Below are 27,415 nucleotides of genomic sequence, written 5' to 3'. Positions count from 1 at the left end.
AGTTGTGGAGAATTGTTAAACTAGAGCAATCTGGTGTAGAAATTAGAGTCTTGAGGATTAAGAGATCAATAAGTGTTAGTTGATCGAAGAAGACTGCAATGAAGATTTGTATTCAGATCCTGAAATGGAAAGAATGAAGAATAGGGGGAGAAAGAAATGAGCATCTACTAAATATGGTATTATGTTGGTGTCTTTGCATTCTTTATCTCATTTAATCCTTCCAGTAATGCTATGAGTTCAATATTACGTTGAACCATATAAGTTCATGACTTTTGTAGGTTACTAACAGTCAATATGGGCAATTATGTACGTGTAATAACAATGCTATTATCCTTTTTAAGTAGATAAATAAACTTAGTCTTAGAAAAGTTAAAAAATTTGTTCAGGCTTAGATAATTATATCTGATTCCAAAATTCTTATTGTATTATTTCTTACCATGTTCCCTACGTTGAATTCATAATCCAGGCCTTATAAGTTCTACTCTTAAGATATCCAGAATCCACTGACTTCTCTCCATCTCCACTGTTAACATCTTAGTCTAGGCTGCAATAGTTTTTCCCAGATACTCTAATAGTCACCCCGCATCTATCTTGCTTCCCAAGAATCCATTCTCCACCCACCCTCCAGAGTGAGCCCCTAAAGACTCAAAGCAGAACCAGATCATGTCAGTCTCTGTTTAAAAAACACGAACAAGTTTGAAAAACAAAACAATGCCTCTGATGACTTCCCACTTTGAAACAAATTTAATTATTTTTACCACTGCTCCTGTCTACAGTTTAAATAGGATGGGATACACTGGGTTTTCAGATATTCTTTGTTGAATGAATAAAAGGTGAGGCGTTTGTTAAAGAGAGTTTGAAAAATAAAGTAGAAGAGAGAAGGTGGGAACCAGAGCATTTTAACTTTATTCTCTTGGTCATTGGAACCTATTGTGAGTCTATAACTAGGGAGGTATACGGAAAAAAAAAGTATCATCATGGAAAGATCAATTTGAAGACAGGGAATTAAAAGGGAGAGAAAAGAATAAGGAAGGCCAAGAAAACCAGTTGAAAAATTATCTCAGACTCCACTGGTTTATAATGGCTTGAGCAAAAGAAGAAGATGTTTGCAAAAACAAATGAACAAACAAACAAAAAAACCCAAAAATAAAAAACAAGAAAAATATAGATTTGAGAATTTGAGTTTCTTGGCAACTAATAAAAGAGAAAGGACAAAAGACACTGTGAACTAAAGAAGGTTGTAATTGTTTTTCTCCTCTGACCAGATGATGCTTGTACTAGTGACAAGTTAGAAGGGATAAAGCTTTTTTTTTCCTTTTTCTGGAAAGATGAATTTTCTTTTTTGATGCTTTTAGTTAAGTGGTAAAATGTAAAAATGAAAAAAAATATATTAGAGGTATGAGACCAAGTCTTTTATCTCTTAAAGTCTTGAATATACCTCCATTGTCACTGCTGGTACCCTAGTTCACACTTTCATTATTTTTGTTCTCTTGCCTGGGCAAAGGCAGTGATCTCCTTAGTTGTCTATGGGGCTCTACCTTGTCTTCAGAGTAATTCCTTACATGTAACTATGCATTTTCTGACTTAAAACTTCCAGTGGCCTCTGTTTGTGACCCCCTCCCCCGCCACCTCTGTGTTCCATTTTCCCAAAGCATCATGTCCCAAATCCTTAGCACAGAGTTCAGGGCACTTCCCTACCTGTCTCAAGCCTTTGCCATCTCTTACTGCTCTATCCCCCTGCCATGCGCAAGTTGTTATCAGCAATTGGTCTCCCCACTGCTTCCCACCTCATTCCTGACTCTAAGAGGCAGAGGCCAGCACCTTCACTCAAGAAGGCAAAAGAGGCCATGGCTATTCTTTTTGTATCAACTACGTAGAAGAAGAGTCAAATGCGTTACATTCCCCGCCCCCCTAAAAAATAAAGATTCTAACAGAGCTTCCAGGAAACAGCACAAGCCCAAGAGTCGAAAGGTAGAACTTAAAGGAAGTTAGAATATTTTATGATGCAAATGCCTTATTCCTAACACAGGATCTATTTCTATGCAAAAAGCTGCACAACATCAGAGGTCTTTCTAATTCTGCAGTACAGGGTAGGAGTGAGACTGGGGAAGACTTGAGCTGCCGTGTAACTGTGGCTTTCATGGTTTTTCAACCTTGATACAGAGTAAAAAATTAAATTTTACAACGTGAGCCAATATTCTCATATGCACACATACAAACATATGTGTTATATACACATATATAAGTATGTATATGCATTTTATATGTGCATATATAAACAGGTATATCCCTATTTAAATGCATGCTATAGATGCACATGTGATACATATGAAAACTGTTTTACAAATAATACTTCTTACAGTATGTCATGTACTTTCTTCTGTATTCATTTCTATTTCCTATTTATATTTTATTTTCCTTTTTTTTTTTTTTTTTTTTTTTTTTTTTTTTGAGGCAGAGTCTCGCTCTGTCGCCCAGGCTGGAGTGCAGTGGCGCCATCTCGGCTCACTGCAAGCTCCGCCTCCCGGGTTCACGCCATTCTCCTGCCTCAGCCTCTCCGAGTAGCTGGGACTACAGGCGCCCGCCACCACGCCTGGCTAATTTTTTGTATTTTTAGTAGAGACGGGGTTTCACCGTGGTCTCGATCTCCTGACCTCGTGATCTGCCCGCCTCGGCCTCCCAAAGTGCTGGGATTACAAGCGTGAGCCACCGCGCCCGGCCCTTATTTATATTTTATTCTCTTCTGTTTGAAACATTATTATCGAGAGGCTCTGCTGACTAATTGGTTGACACCAGTGTAGTGAAGATCATTGCCTGAAGTTGTTATTAATCAACAAATGTCATGATTATTTGCACCTTTTGGACAGTGTTAACTGTGAAATCATGACTGGCTTTATTTCAGGATCAACTTTGTAAATGTATTTACTTTCATTGTGTGAAATGAAGAGTCAATACAGAGAAATTACCTTGCCGTTTCCAGGTTACTTGTACCTAACTCACGTTGTGGAGCTCTGTTTTATCTACAAATTGTCATATTGCTTTGGCAGTGCAAACATTCAGCTTACCTTCCAAAACAGTGTGTTGGTAGAGGTGAGTTGTAACCCAGAGGCCTTCCGTCATCCACTGTTATCTCTGTTTTAGACAGCATCCCATTCTCCTATCACTTTATAAAAGCAGCAGGGACCTTAGAGGTCATTTCTTTCAACCTGTCATTTTATAGATGTGGGAACACAGGCATTAAAGATTAAGTGACTTGTTCCAAGTTATGGACTGTTGGCATCAGCGACAGGTCTGAAACCCAGATTTTTTGTTTCTTACTGCATTGGGTTTTCACTGTGTGACATTTTTCTCTCCTTGGATATTTAATAAATGTGAGTTGATTTGGGTGGCCACTGAGTAGGAAGAGAGGGCATAATAGAAAATAATTGCATTATCTTTATCCTGTGTTTTCCTCTAAGGAGGACTCAAGGTATCTGATGACTGGCAGGTTTTGTTAAAAATATTCATTATTTTTGTAAAACTGAAGCAGGTTGACTGGAAAACATTCACATATTAGGTCTCTAGTAAAGCTTTTATGTTCTCTTAGCTTCTATGATGACTCTGTTACTCTGTTATCTTAGGGCTGTCTTCCTTGAAGGCTTGAATTCTGGATTTCTCCTACTAGCTTTTCACAATTTGAAGACCAAAACATGGCATTAAAAAACGCAGGAATGCAAAAGGATGATTTAGAAGTTAGCAAGCATTTGGTAAACATCAGTGCCTTATGTTTCTCCCTTTATCATTGTTTAGGGAAAAGGCATCCCTGTCCTCATCACCCCACCCCATACACAGCTCAACATGAAACTTTAGGAAAGAATGAAAGAAAGTACTATTGGCATCTCCTTCCAGCTGTTTCCTGAGGTCTAAGGCCCGAATGACACACTCTGGTGCAACCAAAATTTAGTTGAAGAAATTTAAGTAGATGGCCAATGGCAAGAGGACACAGGTCTCTATCATTAGTAAAATTTAGAAATTGAATCCAAACTGGTCTGATTGCAAAGTCTAGTCTTTCCCTCTACTCCATGCTGTCTCAGATGGTTTCCTGCCTGGCTTGATTGTGACCCTAAAATTGAAGGACAAAGTTCCCCAAAATTATGACTTAGACTTTAAAGAAATAGAAAATTTAGAATACCTCATAAATTGCTTTATTCAATTTGCTTCATAATTCCTGTCCATGTCTTCCCCTCTGTCTGGTCCTCTCATGGTAAATCTAATTTGTCTGTTTTTCTAACTCTAGGATGTATATCTCTGAAGATGGTTCTAAACTTTTGGGGAGTTTTACGTTCCTGCCCCAGAGTTCTATTTTTTTTTTTTTTTTTGAGACAGAGCTTTGCTCTTGTTGCCCGAGCTGGAGTGCAATGGCGCAATCTCGGCTCACTGCAACCTCCACCTCCCAGGTTCAAGCAGTTCTCCTGCCTCAGCCTCCCAAGTAGCTGGGATTACAGCAGTGCACCACCACACCTAGCTAATTTTTTGTATTTTCAGTAGAAACAGGGTTTTACCATGTTGGCCAGGCTGGTCTCGAACTCCTGACCTCAGGTGATCCACCCACCTCGGCCTCCCAAAGTGCTGGGGTTACAGGCATGAGGCACTACACCTGGCCCCTGCCCCATAGTTCTAAAGCTCCTGGGCTGAGCTCACTGCTGGAGTTATCCAGCTATTCAAGAGCTCACTGTCTCTCCCATTCCCTCGTTTCTCCTTGATGTGAAGACTCCTCTGGTTTCTGCCATTTCTCCATTCCCCACACAGAAGTTTATGACCTATTTTCAGGTCATTTAAAGAGATTAGAATTCATTTTGTTAACCTTATGAGACTGAAGAGATACCCCAGTTACCCATTCACTACCATTAACTTATGAAAATAAGTTTCAAAAACTTTAATAGTATAACTAAATGCTATTATTTAATTATATATTAACTATTATATTTTAAAGTATAATAAAATACTTATTTGTCGTGCATTTCCTATATCTCTGTACACTGCATACGTTATCTGATATAATCTTCAAAACTCCTTGAATAGATATTATCCTCATTTTACAGGTGAAAATATGGGCCAGGGAAGTAATTTAGAAAATGGGCTGCAAAGAAATTTGCCAAGTGGCTCAGCTAATAGGTACTAGAACCAAAATTTAATCTCTCTAATACCTGGTTTCAAAGTCAGGGTCTCCTTAATGCTGCATGGCCTGTGAGCAAAGGCATCAATAGAACCTGCCATGCGCCCAGACTCAAAAGTTGTTTACTGATACAGTGAAAATATTATACCATTTTCTTACTTAAAAGTCTCTAGTAGCATGTTTGTTTTTTAACCTCTACATTATAACTAAATTATCCCATCTGTTTTCAAAACCCTCTTGTATCTGGGCCCAACCTTTCTTTCAATTATAAGGATGACCCAACGGAGAGCTATTTTGTGTTCTCAGTGTCTATAGAGCTATTAGTGAAACAGGCAATTTTGACCTCCACCCTCCATCACTCTTTACTACAACCACGTAACTGCAGGCTTTGAACAGAAATTAGGGCCTGAGCAAAGAGACTGACTGACCAAGGCAGGCTCCATTCTGTGATTTTTCTCCAAAAACAAATACTTGTCTTTATGCAAAGCATATTCACCCAGAGTCTCTTTTCCCCTTTGGATGAGACTCTTAAAACTTCCTTTGAAGAGACTCCTGAGTAGGGGTGGAGAATAGCTAAATCCTACCAGATCTCCTAAAGCACAAATCCACTTCTCAGATCAGACAAAGTCATGACCTCACAAGGTCTTTGTCACGCCCAACCTCAAACCTCTACACAAGTTCCTTGTACTTAATTAAACCTCAAGTCAACAAACTTATTTTAGCTCTCACACACACACAGCTTGGAGTTTTCACTCCCATCCTTACAATAAGAAATAGACAATCTGCGAGCAATGACTTTTCTTGGACACATCAGATAACTCCAGACCCAAGGCCAAATGCCAACCCCAAAATCTGGAAAGAGAAGGATATCCAGAGAGAGACAGTGACCATGATCTGCTTACTGGAAGGGAGACCACTGGAGCCATGAACTGGTAGAAAGACTCAATTTTGACACATTTCTGGAAGCTGTGTGTGGACTAACAGGAAAGTGAGGAACTCCAGGAGTCCCAGATTGTGGGGAGCTGTGTGGGGACATTTTCCTGGGCTTTCTCATCAGGATCCACACCAGGTTTTCATAATGAGGATTCAAGAAAAATCCTGTTGACTATGGCAGGGTAATGGAAGAGATACCGTTGTGAAATACTCCTAGAATATTCTCCATAACAAAGGCCTGCACTGCAATAGAGAAACCTTAGGCTTATTTCTGAAACTTAATCTCAGCAGGGAGAAGGAAATTCTTTTCCACCACACCAGTCATCTCCTACTTTCTGTCTTACCTCAGAGACAGAGAGAAAAAATATATATATATATACACATATATATGTATATATATGTGTGTGTGTATATATATGTATATGTGTGTATGTGTGTATATATATATATATATATTGAATTGAGGTCAGGACTTCAAAGAAATGGTTTGGGAACTCTGCAGCCAGGAAAGAAAGTAAAGGGAAGGGGTAAAAACTTATACAATTGGAAAAACACTTGTGAAGCTCACAGACAGGGACACAAGTCAACTAAAAGACCAAGAGTTAATCATAATATTATAGAGCACTCCTCCTCTCCAAAACCTTTCCATTAAAATCTATAGGTCTTGACTATAATAACAGTGGATTCCAGCTGAAGGAGCTGCTAGATTCAGAGATTCTCTGAAGAAGAATATTTATTTGCAGGAGCTCAAAAGTATAAGGGAAGACAAAAACAAGGTTACCAGAGAAATTTGAAGCCTCTCGTACCTAAAGCTACAGAGAATATTAAATACAGCCTGACTTCTAGCCAGATCACATAAAGCCAAACATTAGGCCAGGCGTGGTGACTCACACCTGTAATTCCAGCACTTTGGGAGGCCAAGGCGAGTGGATCACCTGAGGTCAGGAGTTCGAGATCAGCCTGGCCAACATGGTGAAACACCATCTCTACTAAAAATACAAAAATTAGCCAGGCGGGATGGGGGACATCTGTAATCCCAGCTACTCGGGAGGCTGAGACAGGAGAATCACGTGAACCTGGGAGGTGGAGGTTACAGTAAGCCGAGATCACACCACTGCACTCCAGCCTGGGTGATAGAGCAAGACTCTATCTAAAACATAAAAACAAACATTAAAGGCCCATTTACTTCAGTTCCTATTACCCAATACATGTGGCATTCAACTAAAAATTACAAAGAATGCAAAGAGGCAAGAAAAAACACTGTCTGAAGAGACAAAACAATCATTAGAACCAGATTCATTGATGCAGATGTTAGAATTACCTAGAAAAAATTTAAAATAAAAATAATTTTTATATAAGGGTTTGTCTTAGTTCATTTGTATTGCTATAACAAAACACCACAGCGTGGGTCATTTATAAATAATAGCAATATGATACAGCACATTAACAGAATGAAGGACAGAAATCATATGATCATCTCAATGATGCATAAAAAGCATTTGAGAAAATTCATCCTTTCATAATAACAGCTTTCAGTAAATCAAGTATAGAAGTAAGGTATCTCAATCTAATAAAAGCCATATATGACAAACCCATGGCTAACACTCAATGGTGAAAAGCTGAAAGCTTTTTCTCTAAGATCAGGACCAAAACAAGGATGCCCATTCTTGCCATTTATAGTCAACATAGTACTGGAAGTCCTAGCCAGAGCAATTAGATAAGAAAAAAGAAATAAAAGATACCCCAGTCTGAAAGGAAGAAGTAAAATGGCCTCTGTTTGCAGATGATATAATCTTAAATACAGAAATCCCTAAAGAATCCACCAAACAAACTGTTAGAAATAAATGCAGTAAAGTTGCAGCATGCCCAAGTCAGCATATAAAAATGAGTTGTGTTTCTATATACTAAAGATGAACTATGTGAAAGAGAAAGTAGGAAAATAATCCTCATTAAAATAGCTACAAAAACAATAAAATACTTAGGAATAAATTTACTTAAGGGTGGTGAAATAATCAGTACAGTGAAAATTGTAAAACATTGATGAAAGAAACTGAAAAAGATACAAATAAATGAAATAACATACCATGTTTTTAAATTGAAAGAATTAATTTACTCTTTCTTAAACTATTATGTTTTCTTACTGTTACTGATTATGTGATAAACCACATAGGTGTATCTATTCAATCTATTAATATCATGGGCTTATGTATTCGATGACTTTTTCTGGGGTCCCAAATATGAGTATAAAATAGAGATCAAGAGCCTACGAACTTCTGTTAAAAATTTTGGTCTCATGTATTTGCTGTGTGGTCTAAGATTTGCTGTGTCATTTAATAAAATTTCATTGGTCCCTCAGATTTCATATCTGCATAAAGAGACAGTAAGATAATACAGTAATTATGAGCATTATTGTAGCAAAGAGTTGAAATACACTTAAGTCAGGCACATAATAAGGGCTCAATAAATATTGGCCATTATTAGAAGCATGGAGTATGATTTTCCACAAAGACTTGGTTGAGACGTATAAGGAATACTACCAATAGGGAAAAAGAAAACTTCAAATTGGAATGCTAGAAGGCCTGACAATTTTACAACTTTACCAGCCAATCTGGGCTGAAATATTGACAAGTACAGTGAAGATTTTGTCCGGCTTTCAAGGATATTTTTTATTTTTCTTATTTCAGACGGACTTGGGACGCTCATATTTCACTTTTCTTCATTTCCCTGAGGTAAACAAAGGCTTCTGCCATAGAGTAATATCCGTGTCAGTATCAATATCAATACCAATGTATAACTGGAAAAATCAAGCATCTCTTGACCTCTGGATCCAAGCATTAATGAAAGCTTTCAAGGAACCACTTATTCTTCATTACTTTAGTGTATCTGGAATTGCACTGAAGCATTAAAGCAGGTTTTCTAATGACCCATTTTATCAGATTTATCTAGAGAAACAGAACCAATAGGATATATATTGATATATAAAAACAGGTTTATTATAAGGGATTGGTTCTTGCAATTATGAAGGCTGAGAAGTTCCCCAACCTGACATCTGCAAGCTGGAGGCCCAGAAAAGCCAATGCTATAATTCAACCTTAGTGCAAAGTCCTGGGAACCAGGAAAACTGATGGCGTAAGTCCTGTTTCAAGTCCAGAGGCCCAAGAACTAAGAGCACAGGTATCTGAGGGTGGGAGAACGTGGATGGCCCAGCTCACACTGTGAGAGCAAATTTGCCCTTCCTCTATCTTATTGTTCTACCAGTCTCTCAACAGATCGAATGATGCCACATTGATGAAGGTGATGCCCATGTTGATGAAGGTCACCTGCATCAATGAGGGTGATGCCAATATTGATGATGCCAATCTGCATTGATGAGAGTTATGCCAATATTGATGATGTGCAATACACTCACATTGATGAGGGTGACCTTCTTTATTCAGTCTGCAGATTCAGATCTGGATTTCTTGTGGAAACACACGCAAAAACAATGTGTACCTGCTATCTGAATATCCCTCAGCCCAGTCAATCTAACACATAAAATTAACCAATGTACCAATATTCTTTTTGTTTTTCAAATCATTTTTTCTCCTTCACATTTAACACTTAACACATTTGGTTATCTCAATGGTTTGTGCCTGTTATGAATCAGCATGTACCTGCTCTTAAGAAAAATGTGGAAGATTTGCAAAGGTCATTGATGATTTATCAAATCTAATGGAACCAGGTGAGGCATGGGCCAGAGCTGACAGACTGTACAGCTCCAACACAATTTGCATTTATTCTCTTGACATATAATGCATGGAGGACAACGTAAGTGCCTAAAGCCCTCTCCCCAAAATAGCCCCACATTGACGACTTATTGCAGGAAGGGAAAAATGAAGTTTTTATTCCATTCTTCAAAGGATGAACTGAAACAAAAGACTTTTACAATCTATATCAAAAACTCTGTGAGCCTAGGGCTGTCATTTTCAACATCCCCTTGGGTGAATTCCTGGTTTTGAGAGTTCCATATCATCCCAATGATTAAGATATAGTATACCAATTTTGTAAAACTTAAGATGCAGTCTGTCATTTCTGACTTAACATCCCAGGAAAGATATTTTTATTTGGTAAATAATTGTGATTTATTACCATGAAAAGCTCAGTAATCCCCGATTGGAACTGTTTTCCTTCTTCCGTAGCTACACTAATTCCAAGTCATTTTTCAATTCCCAATTTCTTCCTAAACCCTTACCTGATCTTTCTAAGCTAACTCTTTGAGCTTATAGAATGTATTTTTGGTGTCATTCATTGTCCATCAAGTATTTTTATTTCTCTTGTGTTAAATCAAGTTTAGCTCAAAGCTGCCTCCTTGCACATTTTAAGTTCAGCCTAAAGGTTTCTCTGTATGTAGTAAACTGAAATCTAACTGGATCCATAAACAGACTGTAACCTACTCTTGTGCCAGTCATAGAGTTTTGGGCAATCAAAGCAGGCCAACTGTTCAAGTCATGTTCAAATAAGGCAAAGATCGAGCTATAATCATTCTAGCCATTTTTTTTCGTAATTTCACTCCCATTTTCTGTACATCGTTTTCCTTTTGCCGTCCCTAAGTCTTCTTACACCATGTGGTTGTGCTGGTGTCTCTCCGAGCCTACCATGGCACAGGAGGCTGGCCGATTCACGAATCATTCTTTGCTCAGTGAAACTCTATTAAATTTAATTGTCTAAAGTTCTTCTTTAAACACTGGTATTATTATTTAACTTTCCATGTGCTACATTCATGTTCATTTCATGCTGATTACTCTTCCATTAATCACTTAATGATCATTTTTTGGTCAAAAAATTTTTTTACAAAGCGATTTCTGCCTTCAAGTAATTCATAGGGTACTAATGGACATATAAGTAGTGGATATATACATTACTGACACATAATGTACTGCTGAATAGATAGATTATGTACACTTCGCATATAAGTGAGACATGATAAGACATTGTAGAAATTCAGGAAACTGAGCTGTCAACTCCACTTGGGGGAGCAGGGCAGAGAATCCAGGGCATTCATGGAGAGTGGATGGCCTTCCTGGATTTGGGTCTGAATAGACACAATAAGTACATGGTACATAGTGAAAAGGTGGAAAGATATCCCAATCAAGAAATAATTAGGCTCAATTTGTATTTTGAATCACTAATAATTTCTACTTGCACTTATATTGTTCTAGAAACATTTGCATTCTGGCAATTTCAAGTTTTCTTAGAGGACTTCACAACACTTGGGCAGTAGATTTTATATAAGAAAGTTCCTAAGAAATATTTGGCTTCCTAATATTATTCTAAAGTGCCCTGGCTCAAGACTAAGGTATGGTAAACTATGAAATATAAGCCAAACTTAAGAAGAGTCCAGCCTCAAAATATAATGTTGAAGTCAATAAAGATGCTATCTTCCACATTAGTTGGTAGGAAAACTGAGGTCTTCCTAATAAAATTAAAATCAAATATCTATATCTGTATCTGTAATCACCTAGGCATGGAAATACTTTTATTAGGATATTTCTCTGTTGAAGGAAATGCATCAGGTGACAATAGGGTGTCTGCATGACCTACTTTTCTACCTGCTGTATTGGTGGCATGTACAACCAGGCAGAAAGGCTGCAGCATAATACAATAACCTTGATTTTTCAGTCATTAGATGACAACAGGTCAACTTTGCCATTTGTCAAAAAGTAAGTTTCACAAACGTAACACTAAGAAATAAAATTTAAAAAATAAAATTCACATAATGTTTGGAGGTGTCCTATCCCATAGAGTGGTAAGAAATTTAAAGCTAACCACATCCAGTGGTAGGATGGATTTAAAGAAGAGTCAACATCCAAGTCAACATGGATTTATTTTCTCCAAATTTTCCTCTGAAAATATGCTAAGGGGAAAAAAACAAGAAGATGCTAAAAGGAGTGATTTACACATTTTATGTTAGCACTTCTGTATATGGCATTAACTCTGCCAGAAAATATATACATTTAGGTTTCATATAATGCTTTTGATATTGATGGCCTGTAAAATTACACCAATAAAAAAATCAATGTATTAAAAATACTTAGGTGACAGGGAAATAGGTCATTGTCATTTTACAACTGCTTTTACTTTACAAATTCTAAATCCATTGTTGAAATGTGTCTATAGTTAGACAAAGAAATTTTTCTATGAATCTTTGAATAAGACCTTCTCACCATACCCACTCAGATTTTTATTTTTTTTTAGTGGAGAATGAATGTTGACAGAGAAAAGGTGTTAGATTCAGATATCTATTAAAACCATTTCTAATTATTTCTAAAGTATTTTTTAATTCTAAAAAATTATTTTGGAAATGCATAGTCATTGGAGAATTTAGTCGTGTTAAAGACATGCAAATATCTTGGCTAAAAATAGTAGAAGTACTCTCTGGCCCTGAGTGAACAAACTGTAAGATTGCATGATGCTTTTTACTATTGTTCCTTAGAATGGAGCTTGATTTTAAAATATCCTGTGTTCAGAGGATTCTGCCTTCTGATGTGAACTATAAGATAACTGAATTCTGTCTCTAGAGTATTGCTTTCCTGAGTGACCCATCCCTTCCCAGTAGTGATTTATTTCCTAGAGGGCAGAAAGATCACAGAACGGGTTGCAAAATTATTTTGTGCTATTTTCTTGTTGTTGTTGTTGTTGTTTTGGGTGGAGTGCAGTGGTGAGATCTCGGCTCACTGCAACCTCTGCTTCGTGGGTTCGAGTGATCTGTAGTTTACTTTTCTTACAACTTAATAGTAAGAATATGATAGGGTGATGTACAGTCTACCCACCTGAACTGTCCCTAATATCTCCCCAAAAGATCACGCATTACCTCATTGGCTTAGGTCAGTCAGCATTCATCCTGTCTCAGATCAGGCCAACCATATTAATTTGCTCAGGCAGCCGTAACAAGTTACCACACCCTGAGTGGCTTCTACAATAAAAATTCATTTTCTTACAATTGTGGAAGCTGGAAGTCTGAGATCAATGGGCCAGCAGGGTAGATTCCTTCTGAGGCTTCAACAGGCTTCTGATGCCTTGCAACAGCATCTTCTCCCTATGTCTTCACGTGGTCTTTCTTCTGTCCATGTCTGAGTTCAAATTTTCTCTTCTTGTAAGGACATCAGTCATATTGGATTAGGGCCCACTGTAATGTGTTTTAACTTAATTGCTTTCTAAAGACACTTTTTTTTTTTTTTTTTTTGAGATGGAGTCTCGCTCTGTCACCCAGGCTGCAGTGCAGTGGCCTGATCTCAGCTCACTGCAAGCTCCGCCTCCCTGGTTCATGCCATTCTCCTGCCTCAGCCTCCCGAGTAGCTGGGACTACAGGCGCCTGCCACCACGCCCAGCTAATTTTTTGTATTTTTAGTAGAGACGGGGTTTCACCATGTTAGCCAGGATGGTCTCGATCTCCTGACCTCATGATCCGCCCGCCTCAGCCTCCCAAAGTGCTGGGATTACAGGCGTGAGCCACCACACCTGGCCTAAAGACACTATCTTTAAATGCAGTCATGTTCTAAAGTACTGGAGGTTTAGGAGTTCAATATATGAGGGAGACATCATCCATCCATGACACCGCACTTAGTTGAGTGTACAGAAAACAATTTATAATTGAAAGGTGTGAGAACTGCTATTTCTGTCTTTCTCCCCTCACTCTCCCTTCCTGCATTTTTACTGGGGGCAGGTAGAAGGGCTATTTAAGTGACAGGGTCTCGCTCTATCTCCCAGGATGGAATGCAATGGCACCATCATAGCTCACTGCAGCCTTGACCTCCTGGATTTAAGCTATCCTTCTGCCTCAGCCTCCTGAGTAGCTGGGACTACAGGCACACACCATGGTGCCCAACTGGAAAGATTATATTTTTCCCTAAATAACAGCTCAATGGTGACAGCTTTTCTTTTCCTTCATGCATGCCAGCCTCCTTAAAGAGTGGGGGCTTCAGGCCAGGCGTGGTGGCTCACGCCTGTAATCCCAGCACTTTGGGAAGCCGAGGTGGGTGGATCACGAGGTCAAGAGATCAAGACCATCCTGGCCAACATGGTGAAACCCCATCTCTACTAAAAATATAAAAATTAGCCAGGCATGGTGGCACGCACCTGTAGTCCCAACTACTCGGGAGGCTGACGCAGGAGAACTGCTTGAATCCAGGAGGCAGAGGTTGCAGTGAGCTGAGATCGCGCCACTGCACTCCAGCTTGCCAATAGAGTGAGACTCTGTTTTTAAAAAAAAAAAAAAAGAGTGGGGGCTTCTTCCCACATACTTTGCTTCCAAATGATGGCTATCTTCCCATTCTGGCACCTTAAATGGTCCTCAGTATTCATTTGGATTCAGGGTTCCTGCTGAGACTGTGCTCATTTTCTTCCCAGTACCCCTTGCCTCCAGGAGACATCTTGCAGGCCTCTCATTGATCCATCCCTTTGTGCCAGTAATTAGTTGCTTAATGAGGTGAAGAAGTGGCCAGTGAACACAGCCTCTAGCTTGGAAATCTGTCATGCCAAACAGTTTTATGTTTTCCCAGAATCTTGGATCCTTGAACAAAACTGATTTTATTCTTGATTGTTACTATGCTGAAATTTGCAGCTAGGTCATGACCTTTAGGAATATAATAAATTTGTGAAAAATGGTATTTATCTCTGCTATTAACATATTACATAAACTTGGGAACCCTGATATTTTACATTATTTTTAAACAACTTTATTGAGATATAATTGACACAGATTAAAGTGTTCAAATGATAAATTTTGACATTTCCATACCAGTGAAGCCACTACCACAATCAGTAGAGTGAACATATCCATTACCTGCAAAATTTTACTCATGCCTTTGTTTCCTCACTCCTGCTTTGACCCACAGCCACTTACCTGTCGCCACCACTGATTTGTTCCTATAGATGAGTTTGTGTTTTCTAGAAAATATATGAATGAAATCGTAGACTGTGTATTCTTTTTATCTGACTTTTTTCACTCAGTATAATCTGAGATTAATCCCCAGTGTTATATAGATGAATGGTATATTCTTTTAAATTGTTAACTAGTACCTGGTTTTATGGGTTTACCCGATTTTTTAAATCTATTCATCTGTTGATAGGCACTTTGATCATTTCCGGTTTTTAGCCATTTCAAAACAAGTTGCTGTAAACACACCACTGCACTCCAGCTTGGGTAACAAAGCGAGATTCAGTCTCTAAAAACAAAAAAACTGCCATAAACATTAACGTACAAATCTTTATACAGATATGTGTTTTCATTTCTCTTGAGTTAATAGGATGTGAATAAATGGAGTGGAATGGAAGAATCATGTTATAGATATACATAACTTTCTAAGAAAATATCAAAGTGTCTTCCAAACTGGTTGTATCATATAATAGTTTTTTATTGCCAGTAGCAAATTATAGAATTTGTGTAGGTTGAGTGTCCCTGGTCCAAAATGCTTGAGACCAGATGTGTTTTGGATTTCAGATTTTTTTAGATTTTGGAATATTTGCATATACATAATGAGATATCTTGGGGGTGGAACCCAAGTCTAAACACAAAATTTATTTGTGCTTTATGGGCATCATATCCATATGCCCTAAAGGTAATTTCATACAATATTTTTAATTTTGTACACAAAATAACTGTGTACATTGACCATCAGAAAGCAAAGGTGTCAGTTGTTCAGTTGTGGAATTTTCCACTTGTGGTGTCATGTTGCCAATCAACAAGTTTTGAATTTTGAAGCATTTTGGATTTTGGATTTTCAGATTAGGGACTCTCAACCTGTACCAAAAAACTAGTAACCAAAGCAAAATCAAATTTATTATCTTATAGTTCTGTATGCCAGAAGTCTGGTACAAGTGCCATGAGACTAAGAACCGAGCTGTCGCCCAGGCTGCTTTCTTTTCTGGAGGCTCTGGGGGAGAGTCTGTTTTGTTGACTTTTCTGGCTTCCAGAGGCTATTCATGTTCCTTAGCTCCTGGCACTCTTCCTCCATCTGTCTGATTGCTGTTATTTGCTTAAGCCAGTTACTTGATGTAAGTGTAGAAAAGTTAGTTTCCCTTCGGAATCCTCAACACTTCACCAACATAAGGATATTAATTTCAACCTAGCCCAGCCTTTCACATATTTTTGTTTAAGATTACATGAGAAAACAGCTGAAGTGCTTTGCAAGTTATTTAATATTGTACAAATACAAGGTGATGTTTTCTGTTTCAAATGTCTTATTTCACGGTTGGGGAATTTGAGGCTCTCATGGGTTAAGTGATGCATCCAAGGCTATAAAATATGTCCAGTGGCAGTGCCTGAATGGAGCACCACCTTCTATTTCCTCAGCCTCTGAAATGGGTACTATTTTATACACACACACACACACATACATATATATATATATATACACACACACACTTTAAATTCTGGGATACATGATGTGCAGAACGTGCAGGTTTGTTACATGGGTATACATGTGCCATGGTGGTTTGCTGCACCCATCAACCCGTCATCTACATTAGATATTTCTCCTAATGCTATCCCTCCCCTTCACCCCCACCCACTGATAGGTCCCGGTGTGTGATGTTCCACTCCCTGTGCCCATACGTTCTCATTTTTCAACTCCCAATTATTTATTTATTTATTTATTTATTTATTTATTTTGAGACGGAGTCTCACTCTGCAAGCTCCACCTCCCAGGTTCACGCCATTCTCCTGCCTCAGCCTCCCGAGTAGCTGGGACTACAGGTGCCCACCACCATGCCCAGCTAATTTTTTGTATTTTTAGTAGAGACAGGGTTTCATCACGTTGGTCAGGATGTTCTCGATCTCCTGACCTCGTGATCTGCTCACTTCAGCCTCCCAAAGTGCTGGGATTACAGGCGTGAGCCACCGCACCCGGCCTTCAACTCCCACTTATGAGTGAGAACATGGGGCATTTGGTTTTCTGTTCCTGTGTTAGTTTGCTGAGAATGATGGTTTCCAACTTCATTCAGGTCCCTGCAAAGGACATGAACTCATCTTTTTTATGGCTACATAGTATTCCACAGTATATATGTGCCACATTTCTTTCTCCAGTCTATCATTGATGGGCATTTGGGTTGGTTCCAAGTCTTTACTATTGTGAATAGTGCTGCAATAAACACACATGTGCATGTGACCTTATAGTAGAATGATTTATAATCCTTTGGGTATATACCCAGTATATGCAGATATTCCAGCAAAATACCATTTGCTGGGCCAAATGGTATTTCTGGTTCTAGATCCTTGAGGAGTCGTCACACTGTCTTCCACAATGATTGAACTAATTTACACTCCTACCAACAGTGAAAAGTGTTCCTAATTCTCCACATCCTCTCCAGCATCTGTTGTTTCCTGACTTTTCAATGATCGCCATTCTAACTGGCATGAGATGGTATCTCATTGTGGTTTTGATTTGCATTTCTCTAATGACCAGTAATAATGAGCTATTTTTCATGTTTGTTGGCCGGATTAATGTCTTCTTTTTAGAGGTGACTGTTCATATTTTTCACTCACTTTTTGATAGGGTTGTTTGTTTTTTCTTGTAAATTTGTTTAAGTTCCTTGTAGATTCTGAATATTAGCCCTTTGTCAGATGGATAGATTACAAAAATTTTCTCCCATTCTGTAGGCTGCCTGTTCACTCTGATGATAGTTTCTTTTGCTGTGCAGAAGCTCTTTAGTTTAGTTAGATCCCATTTGTCAATTTTGGCTTTTGTTGCAATTGCTTTTAGTGTTTTAGTCATGAAGTGTTTGCCCATGCCTATGTCCTGAATGGTATTGCCTAGGTTTTCTTCTAGGACTTTTATGGTTTTAGGTCTTATGTTTAAGTCTTTAATCAATCTTGAGTTAATTTTTGCATAAGGTGTAATGAAGGGGTCCAGTTTCAGTTTTCTGCATATGGCTAGCCAGTTTTCCCAACATCATTTATTAAATAGGGAATCTTTTCCCTATTGCTTGTTTTTGTCAGGTTTGTCAAAGATCAGATGGTTGCAGATGTGTGGTGTTATTTCTAAGGCCCCTGTTCTGTTCCATTGGTCTATATATCTGTTTTGGTACCAGTACCATGCTGTTGGGGTTACTGTAGCCTTATAGTATAGTTTGAAGTCAGATAGCATGATGAACAGGCACTTTTTTTTAACTATCGAAAATCCTAGAATAATTGCTCCAGATTGAGTATCTGGTAATAGTGGTGTGCTCTCAGTTTCTAACATACCTGGGAAATTGGAAGGGAGACCTCATCTGAGAGAGCTGAAGCATGTCCTAAGGAGTGACTCAGGGCTGGGCCCAAGTGACTTGTGAGTGATTTAGGTCATCCTAATGCTTGAATGATGAACAACACTGTTTATACAGTGGTGGTGTTTTTTTTGTTGTTTTTGTTTGTTTGTTTGTTTGTTTTTTGCTTAATAGGCAAGCTACAATTATTCTTTCTAAAACAAAATATAAAATCCACTTTTAGGAAAGATTTCAAATACACATTTGTTGTTGTTGTTCACTTATTGCTTTTGTAATTGACATAAAGTACTCTCTTGTGACTTGATTCAGCAAGAAAACTAATTTACAATTTTATTTTCTGGGAAACTTTCTGAAGCACCAATACTTGGTCTATATATAAATCTTAAGTGTTGCTGCTTTGGTTTTTTTTTTATTTTTTTTTTTTTTTTTTTTTTTTTATTTATTTTTTTTTAATTATACTTTAGGGTTTTAGGGTACATGTGCACAATGTGCAGGTTTGTTACATATGTATCCATGTGCCATGTTGATTTCCTGCACCCATTAACTCGTCATTTAGCATTAGGTGTATCTCCTAATGCTGTCCCTCCCCCCTCCCCCCACCCCACAACAGTCCCCGGAGTGTGATGTTCCCCTTCCTGTGTCCATGAGTTCTCATTGTTCAATTCCCACCTATGAGAGAAAACATGCGGTGTTTGGTTTTTTGTCCTTGAGATAGTTTACTGAGAATGATGCTTTCCAGTTTCATCCATGTCCCTACAAAGGACACGAACTCATCATTTTTTATGGCTGCATAGTATTCCATGGTGTATATGTGCCACATTTTCTTAATCCAGTCTATCGTTGTTGGACATTTGGGTTGGTTCCAACTCTTTGCTATTGTGAATAGTGCCGCAATAAACATACGTGTGCATGTGTCTTTATAGCAGCATGATTTATAGTCCTTTGGGTATATACCCAGTAATGGGATGGCTGGGTCAAATGGTATTTCTAGTTCTAGATCCCTGAGGAATCGCCACACTGACTTCCACAATGTTTGAACTAGTTTACAGTCACACCAACAGTGTAAAAGTGTTCCTATTTCTCCACATCCTCTCCAGCACCTGTTGTTTCCTGATTTTTTAAAAATGATGCTGCATAGCTACAACTATCTGATCTTTGACAAACCTGACAAAAACAAGAAATGGGGAAAGGATTCCCTATTTAATAAATGGTGCTGGGAAAACTGGCTAGCCATATGTAGAAAGCTGCAACTGGATCCCTTCCTTTCACCTAATACAAAAATTAATTCAAGATGGATTAAAGACTTATATGTTAGACCTAAAACCATTAAAATCCTACAAGAAAACCTAGGCAATACCATTCAGGACATAGGCGTGGGCAAGGACTTCATGTCTAAAACACCAAAAGCAATGGCAACAAAAGCCAAAATCGACAAATGGGATCTCATTAAACTAAAGAGCTTCTGCACAGCAAAAGAAACTATCATCAGAATGAACAGGCAACCTACAGAATGGGAGAAAATTTTTGCAACCTACTCATCTGACAAAGGGCTAATATCCAGAATCTACAATGAACTCAAACAAATTTACAAGAAAAAAAACAAACAACCCCATCAAAAAGTGGGCAGAGGACATGAACAGACACTTCTCAAAAGAAGACATTTATGAAGCCAGAAAACACATGAAGAAATGCTCATCATCACTGGCCATCAGAGAAATGCAAATCAAAACCACAGTGAGATACCATCTCACACCAGTTAGAATGGCCATCATTAAAAAATCAGGAAACAACAGGTGCTGCTTTGGTTTTTAATGGATACTAGAGGTCTCTGAAACAGTACTGGATTCCTTCAGAAACTTTTCAGGAGCTTCCCGAAGGAAAATTGTTCATCTGGATTGGCACGGTGCTACTCCGAAATTGCAAGAGATCCTAGGAATCTATATTTAGACTTCATGAAATTTGATGCATGAGAATGCAAAGCGAAATTGCTTTTTCTCAATTTGTTCTGTCAGTATCAGCAATGCGAAAGTTACAATTAGGAATATGACTTCAGTAAAACTTCATTAATCCAAAGGCCACTAATTTGATATTTTTCATCACATGGGTTGAGGCTGAAGTTTACCTTTTCACTCTTGAAGACTATTGGGTTTGCTGTTTTTATAATCTTACAGAGGGCAAAAATTTAACTCAATTTAGAAAGAAGTGCAGAGAATCATTTGAAAGGATTTAGGAAAAATCCGGGGAAAGTGAAACAAGCCAGTAGCTGTCATTTCCTGGTGTCCAGGACCTAAGGAGCCCCCTCTCTCTCACTCACTGGCCCATCAATCCTCCTCAGAGACTCAGAGCCCACATTAAGATATACGATTTACTCTACCATTGAGATGTAAAAAGTTGCCTCTCCCTTGGAAATTAACATTTTGAAGGTCAACCAAAGCCATACTTTTTGAGATGAGGCTCAGGGAATGTAGTTTCTAATTTTTCCAGGGAGATAAACATTTTGTTAGAAGTTAACCTTTAAAACTTTTTCTCCTTTGACCGATTCAACAAATATACCCACAGTGTATCAGAAAGAGTGTTAACTGTTGCCAGTGAAGAAAGTAAATGCACAAAGACAGAGTCCTGAATTCACAGCCTTGATTGTGTAGTTCCTTCTGTGCCCTTGACTTCTGTGGCAGGGTAAAGGGAAGGGTAGTGGTAGCATGTAGGTGCCACTGTAGCATTTCAGTCTTCTGCCTGGCTACCTTAGATGGTCGTGAATTTTAAAAGGCCGAACACACACACACACACACACACACACACACACACATACACACACGTCAACCTTAAATAACGAGATTAAGAATATGTGATTAAATATACAGTTTATTCATGCAAAAAGCTTGAAGATGCCTGCCCAGGAAGCACAGACTCTAAAGACTGGGCATCACTGTTCTGAAGTGTAGAAGTTTGGGGTTGTCTATATAGGCAGGGTTTAGGGAAACTTAGCAGAATTTCAACATCTTTCTATAGAGGCTTACTGCATGGTTATAATGATCTGATTGGTCAAGGTGTTTTTTTTTTTTTTCCCCCCTCTCTTGGGAGAGGTATGTTTAACATTCCACACTGAAGATGTAACAGTCATGAAGTCTTTTGGGTCACCTGGTCTAAGTTAGGTACAGGATAGTAAGGGCAACAGTTAATCTATAACAAAGGTAAGTAATTAGAAGGGTAGGATGTCTGGCCTTTGGTCTCTCCTAGTCACTTACAAAACAAGAACACTGAGAAAGAGTAAATCTATAATCTAAGAAGAAGAAGATACAACTACATGCTCTATGACTCAGATCACACAATCACACGTCTCTGAAGACTGAAAGTGTTTTAGGGGTTCCAACAGCTTTTAAATTTTATTTTCTAACATAGGAACACACAATTGCAGTGATAAGTAATAGTGAGATGATGATGAGGAAATGTGATAAATACACAGTCACTTCAAGAGCTCACGAGACAGGCGCATGAGCAGGTTATCATGGAGATGAGAGTTGAAGTGCACGATAAGGAGAAGCCCTTGTGAATAATGGACCCTAGAGCTATCCCTAGTGCAAGAACATGTGAGAAAATGTGGGGAGAAGAAGGCATGCGGTATGTCTGCCGAATCTAGGGAACTCTGGGAATTTCAGGGCAAAGGGTACTTGGGAAAGGATAAAGAGCTAGGAGAGGATGGTGAAGACCAGTTCATAAAGGACCTTTTAAGTCCTGACAAAAGGATACTTGCTTTTATTTCAAAGGAAATAAATTTTAAGGTAGCTAGTTAAAAACAATCAGTTTGAATTTAGATATATCACTCTGACAGGATTGTTAGGTGGTGATTTGAGGAAAAAATGCTAGCAGGAGTAAGCACTAAGGCCTCTATTGTAGTAACGCAGGTGGGTAATGAGCTGCCCTATGATGTAATCAACAAGAATGCACAGTAAGAATGGATTGAGTTCTATGTGGGAGGCTGAGTTGCTTGCACTTGGGAATTGATATATTTAAGAGGTGAGGAAGAGGATGACTAGGTGAACTGGAGTTGGGTGTTGGAATGTAAATTCAGCTTGAATATACAGAAATGCATGTGGAAGTTTTCAAGTATACATATTCTGGTGCCCTGCTTTGACTCAATATTCTCAGATGAAGTTACTCATTCACAATATAAATATTTCTCAAAATTACAACAATTAATTAGAGGAGCAAAGTCTCAGAATATTTATTATTTTTCAAGAAATTTGAAGTGCATGTTGTCCGCCTACAGATAAATCCTGTATTGATTAAACATGCATTGTCTGTTTCCCCAATTTTACTCTTTGCTTCAGTGTACAGACTATGACAGACACTGTTGTTGCCTAACCGTACCCATTTCCAAGCACTGCTAGCCCTTGCTGCCTTCACACTGAGGATGGAAACTGCATAGTTCACTACATTCCCTGCAGCAGTGGTGGCCATGTGGTACAATTTTTGGCAATGACACAAAACAAAATCTTCTGGGGGCTTCTCATTCTGAAAAAAAAAAAAGAACAAATAAGTTTGGTACTATCTTTTCCTCTCTTCTTTTCACTTTGTTGAAATACCTGAAGTTGGAATTATCATCTCGCATTCGTGAGAACGCAAGGGACTCTGTAACTTCTATTGTTAAGCTGCTAGGACACTTCCAATTACTTGAAACTTTTCACTGGGTGAGAATTAAAAAAACAAAAGCTCTTGTTTGTTGATGTCATGGTAGTCAGGTTTCCAGGTGTTGGCAGCTCTGTGTTATCATAATCTTCATCCCCGCCCAGAGCTTTAGCAACAACATATAATCACTTTAAAAGTTGCAATAAAGAATTCCATGAAAATAACCAGATTCACTAATAAAATATCCCCACCCTTCAAAAAAGAATCTCTGATCATGAGAAACATATGCAATAAACTATATCCCAAATTCATGGCTCAGATTCTCCAATTGTACTAACTGTGTAGGTGAATTGGATATAGCAGAAGTAGGGAAAATCAGCCCTGATAACTGGACATGTTATGGAATTGAAAGAAACTGAAAAATAATGGATTGGAGGTGGACAGGAGGATACAGCATAGTGACATCTGTGCCTCTAAGTATTTATTGAGGTCCACTGAAATAACCACATGATCTCATTTAATCTAAGGAAAGAGAAGAAAATGAAGACAAAAAGTTCTGATCAGTTATTTACGTCCTCCCCCTGGTGTAGTCCTAGCAGAATCTGGGTGCTTCTGTAATAAAGATGATCTTAGAAAACATATGTATTAGTTAGATTTAACGTAATGATGTTACATGACAAGCCATTCCCAAACTCACTGGCTTAAAGCAAATGTTTTTTATTGCTCAGGAGTCTATGGGTCAGCTTGACAGTTTTTCTAGACTCAGTGGGGCCCCTCTCATATGTCTGTGATCAGTTGCAGGTCAGCTGGGCAGTTATGGTCATCTCAGCTGGACTTTTTCACAGGCCTGATGCCTTGGCTGGGATGACTGGACTCAGCTCTGATTCATGTGGTCTCTGACCCTCCACCCAGTGATCTTGATCATGTTCTCTTGGAGGCAGAGGTCCAAGAGAAATGGTGGAAGTGTGCAAGGTCGCTGAAGTCCTGAGCTTGGCTCAGTGTTCCATCTCTTTCTATTAACTAAAGCAAGTCACGAAGCCAGACTAAATGCAAGGAGTGGGGCAGTAATTAGTGTTCACTTGATGAGAGAAGCTGCAAGGTTACATTGGAAAGGATGTGGATACAGGGAGGGGTGAAGAAACAGGCCATTTTTATCATTAATTTACTTCAGTAACCACATGTCAGAATGTAGAGTTGAATTAGATGATCTTTAAAAGTTCCTTTTAACCCTAGAGTGGAAACTAATGGAACTTGAAAGGAATTAACGGTTATATTTGTCTCAGAATGGTGTTTCCTGAAAGATTTTTAACCTCTGATGTCTCTGATAGCAATAATGGTTGATTTGTATTCTTAGGGATACATGTCCAAGTATATCAGTTTGGTCCTGCAAGAAGCAGACACCAAGATAGAATTAGATATACAATAGATTCACAGGAAATGCCTGAGAAAGAAAGGGAAAGCTTTCAAACTGTGGTGCTAGTCAGGTATCTGTGCAAAGAAAGAGGAAGAGAAGGATTAGGTAAGGACAGCCTCAGATCTCAGTCCAGTTCTGGAAAGAAAATGTTGGCCATGCCAATATGTAGGATTGGCCCAGTGCTAATATCTCGCTAGGCTCACTTATCAGCTGGAAGTGAAACAGGGGAAGTGCATCCCAGTGTGAATCTGAAGGTATATCTCAAAGTGTGGCAGCTGGAGGTTGCCAGTCACCTGTGCTCTCCACAGCAGATTCTCTTGAAGTGAGGTCTGAGTGGATCAATCCCACAGCTACCACATAAGAAGAATATAAAATATAATGAATGTTCAAATATGGGTGGGACCAAATTATATCTATATTGGTCATATTATTGTATTCAAGACCAAGGCTAGCTATAGGGATGGGTGCACTGGGCTCTTACATGAATGTGCACTCAAATGGTCAGTGGAGAGGGTACTATTAAGGAAGAAAAAATGCTCTTATGTGTTGTACATGGTCATAAAGATCTCTCCAACCAGCCTCTTCTACTCTCTACCTCCCAAACATGGTTGTTAAGTCTCACCTATTATTTATGCTGTGTTCTCTGTGATGTCTGCCATTTCTCCTCCACCTATCAGACACCCGAACTTCCGAGTTCTACCTGAGTACCACCTCTATGACTCCTCAAACAGCAAACCCCTCCCTTCAAATGCCTAAGAAATATCGTTACCTTATGACTGTTTTCCACTTAACGTGTATACCCATATGTATCCTTATAATATTAGTTAGCTTTCTATGTCACTTAGAATTTACATTATTTAAGAATAGGAACTATGAGCTTTTTTAGATTACTATATTTGTAATTTCTCTTCTTTTGTTTTGTTGGGTAATGTTGGGGGAGAAAAGGAAACAATAGCCACCTGAAGCCAACTGGAGATTTTCCATATAATCAGCTAAAACAGTGTATGTATGAAATGTAGGATAGAAAAGTAAAGATTGCTTGGTGTCTGGGAAGGAATTCCAAATCTTCAGACTATGCTTATCTGCAGATACAATCTGTGTACTGCTTATAGTCACAAAGATACAATGTAGGGGGTATCTAATGGATTTGGGGGAACTGGTAGGTCTCTGTCTCCTGGGATTTCTCAGTTCCACACCCTTGTTGATTTTAGCTCACATTTCTGGACAGCTCTCCATCCCCACTGTCATCATCCCACTGGGGATGGATGAGTGTGACAGCTTCCTAATTTGTCTCGCTGCTTTCATTCCAGTCCATTACTTACATATCATCTAGAGTCATTTTATAAATTTATAAATCAGAAATGTGATTTATCTGTGTGAAACCATTATTGATTAGGAATCTGACAACATTCAGATTCCAGATATTTGGCATATGATCATTTTCTCTTAGAAGTTTCCAATATTTTCTTTATATACTATATTAAAGTATTATAACTCAGCAGACCTTTTAAATCTGGAAACTCATTTCTTCAACTCTAGGAATTTTCCTATATTATTGCTTTTATGACTTTTCCCTCTCCTTTTTCTTTGTTTTAAAATTCTACTGGAATAAACTTTCAGTGTTCTTCAATTTTAATCCTGATTTCCATCCTACAATATCCTTACTAAGGAGAAGGAAATTATGTACTAGATAGTTATTCCCCAAACTAGATTTTGAGGGGTTGGTTTGAACAAGCTTTACCCCAGGGGCTATTTTTAACATACTTTACTTTCCAATTAATTGACAGGCTATAATAAATTTTACTTTTTTTTCTCTGTCTCTTCAATAGTTCCATACACCTTATCTTGAACTGATAGGCTTGATAAGAGCTTAACTTAAAAATTCACCCAGAAATACGTTCATGTCATTTTATTTTTCCTTCAAAGCAGTGAAATAAACCAGGTGGTTAGAAGTGGGGGTAAAATGCAATGTAATATAAATTTAGAAAGTATGTCAGGTCCTACTTCTGTGTCAAGGATAAAAAGTGAATCTAAGATTCAGAAAGGGGTTATTCAGTAATTGACACAGAGAGCTCCCTAAAGTCCAAGTCATTTGTCATTTAGTTATGGAATTCAGAAATTCTAATCAACAGCATAAACTCCAGGGAAGGTAACTCTCACCTATTCATTGTAGAACTAACAAGAAGTAATAAGATTTCTGGAATGTAGTCGGTGAGAGGAAGAAAACAGAGAGAGGGAGGGAGGAAACCAGTGATCAGGCAGCATGGGGTAATGGGAAAATCATTGGATTAGAAACTAAATTCTGGTTCCGCACTGTGACCGAGGGCAAGACGACACTGTCTGCCTGAGCCTCAGGATCTTTCATAAAATATGAGAATAAAATAAACCATAATATTTGCCTCATCATTGAAAAGTATACATTTCAATTACAAATTAATAGTTATGATTGAGGAATTATTCTAATTTGGAGTAGAATCCATAATACGGAAATGCTAATTGTATTGTTTCATATATCTTTTTTTTTTCAGATTAGAAAACTGTCAGTAAATAAAAGGGAAGGATCTGGAAGTAGATAAAACAAAAACTTCTAAATGATGGCCCATTAAGCATAAACACAATTTAGTTGAGAATTTACGATGACCATATAGAGAGAAATTGATGTCTTCAAAAATTGCAGTGACCTTTTTCAAGAATAATTGGGAGAAAATAGTATGAGTTTAACAAATTGAAGCATCTACTTGTGATTCTTTGTACTCTCACTTGTCTGTGATGATCTAGGGAATATTTTACCCAAGACAGAAACAGGTAGTGTGTAAGTTCTGAAGAATATTTCTTATAATAATTAAAAAATTAACCAAGTGTTGTTAGCTGATGAAAAACATTATTAGAGAGGCTGTAAAGTTTTATTTAATGAACTGATGACCCACTTGGCTGGTATCATTAGGATACTATGTGGTAGCTAACAAGTCTAGGCAGACTCTGGGGAAACCCTCTAGCTCTAAGAACCTTTAATAGAATATAGGTTAATCATTACCTTCTAAACCATT

The sequence above is a fragment of the Nomascus leucogenys genome, chromosome 8 (genome assembly GCF_006542625.1).
Source record: "Nomascus leucogenys isolate Asia chromosome 8, Asia_NLE_v1, whole genome shotgun sequence".
Lineage (NCBI taxonomy): Eukaryota > Metazoa > Chordata > Mammalia > Primates > Hylobatidae > Nomascus > Nomascus leucogenys.
This window is presented reverse-complemented; position numbering follows the sequence as displayed.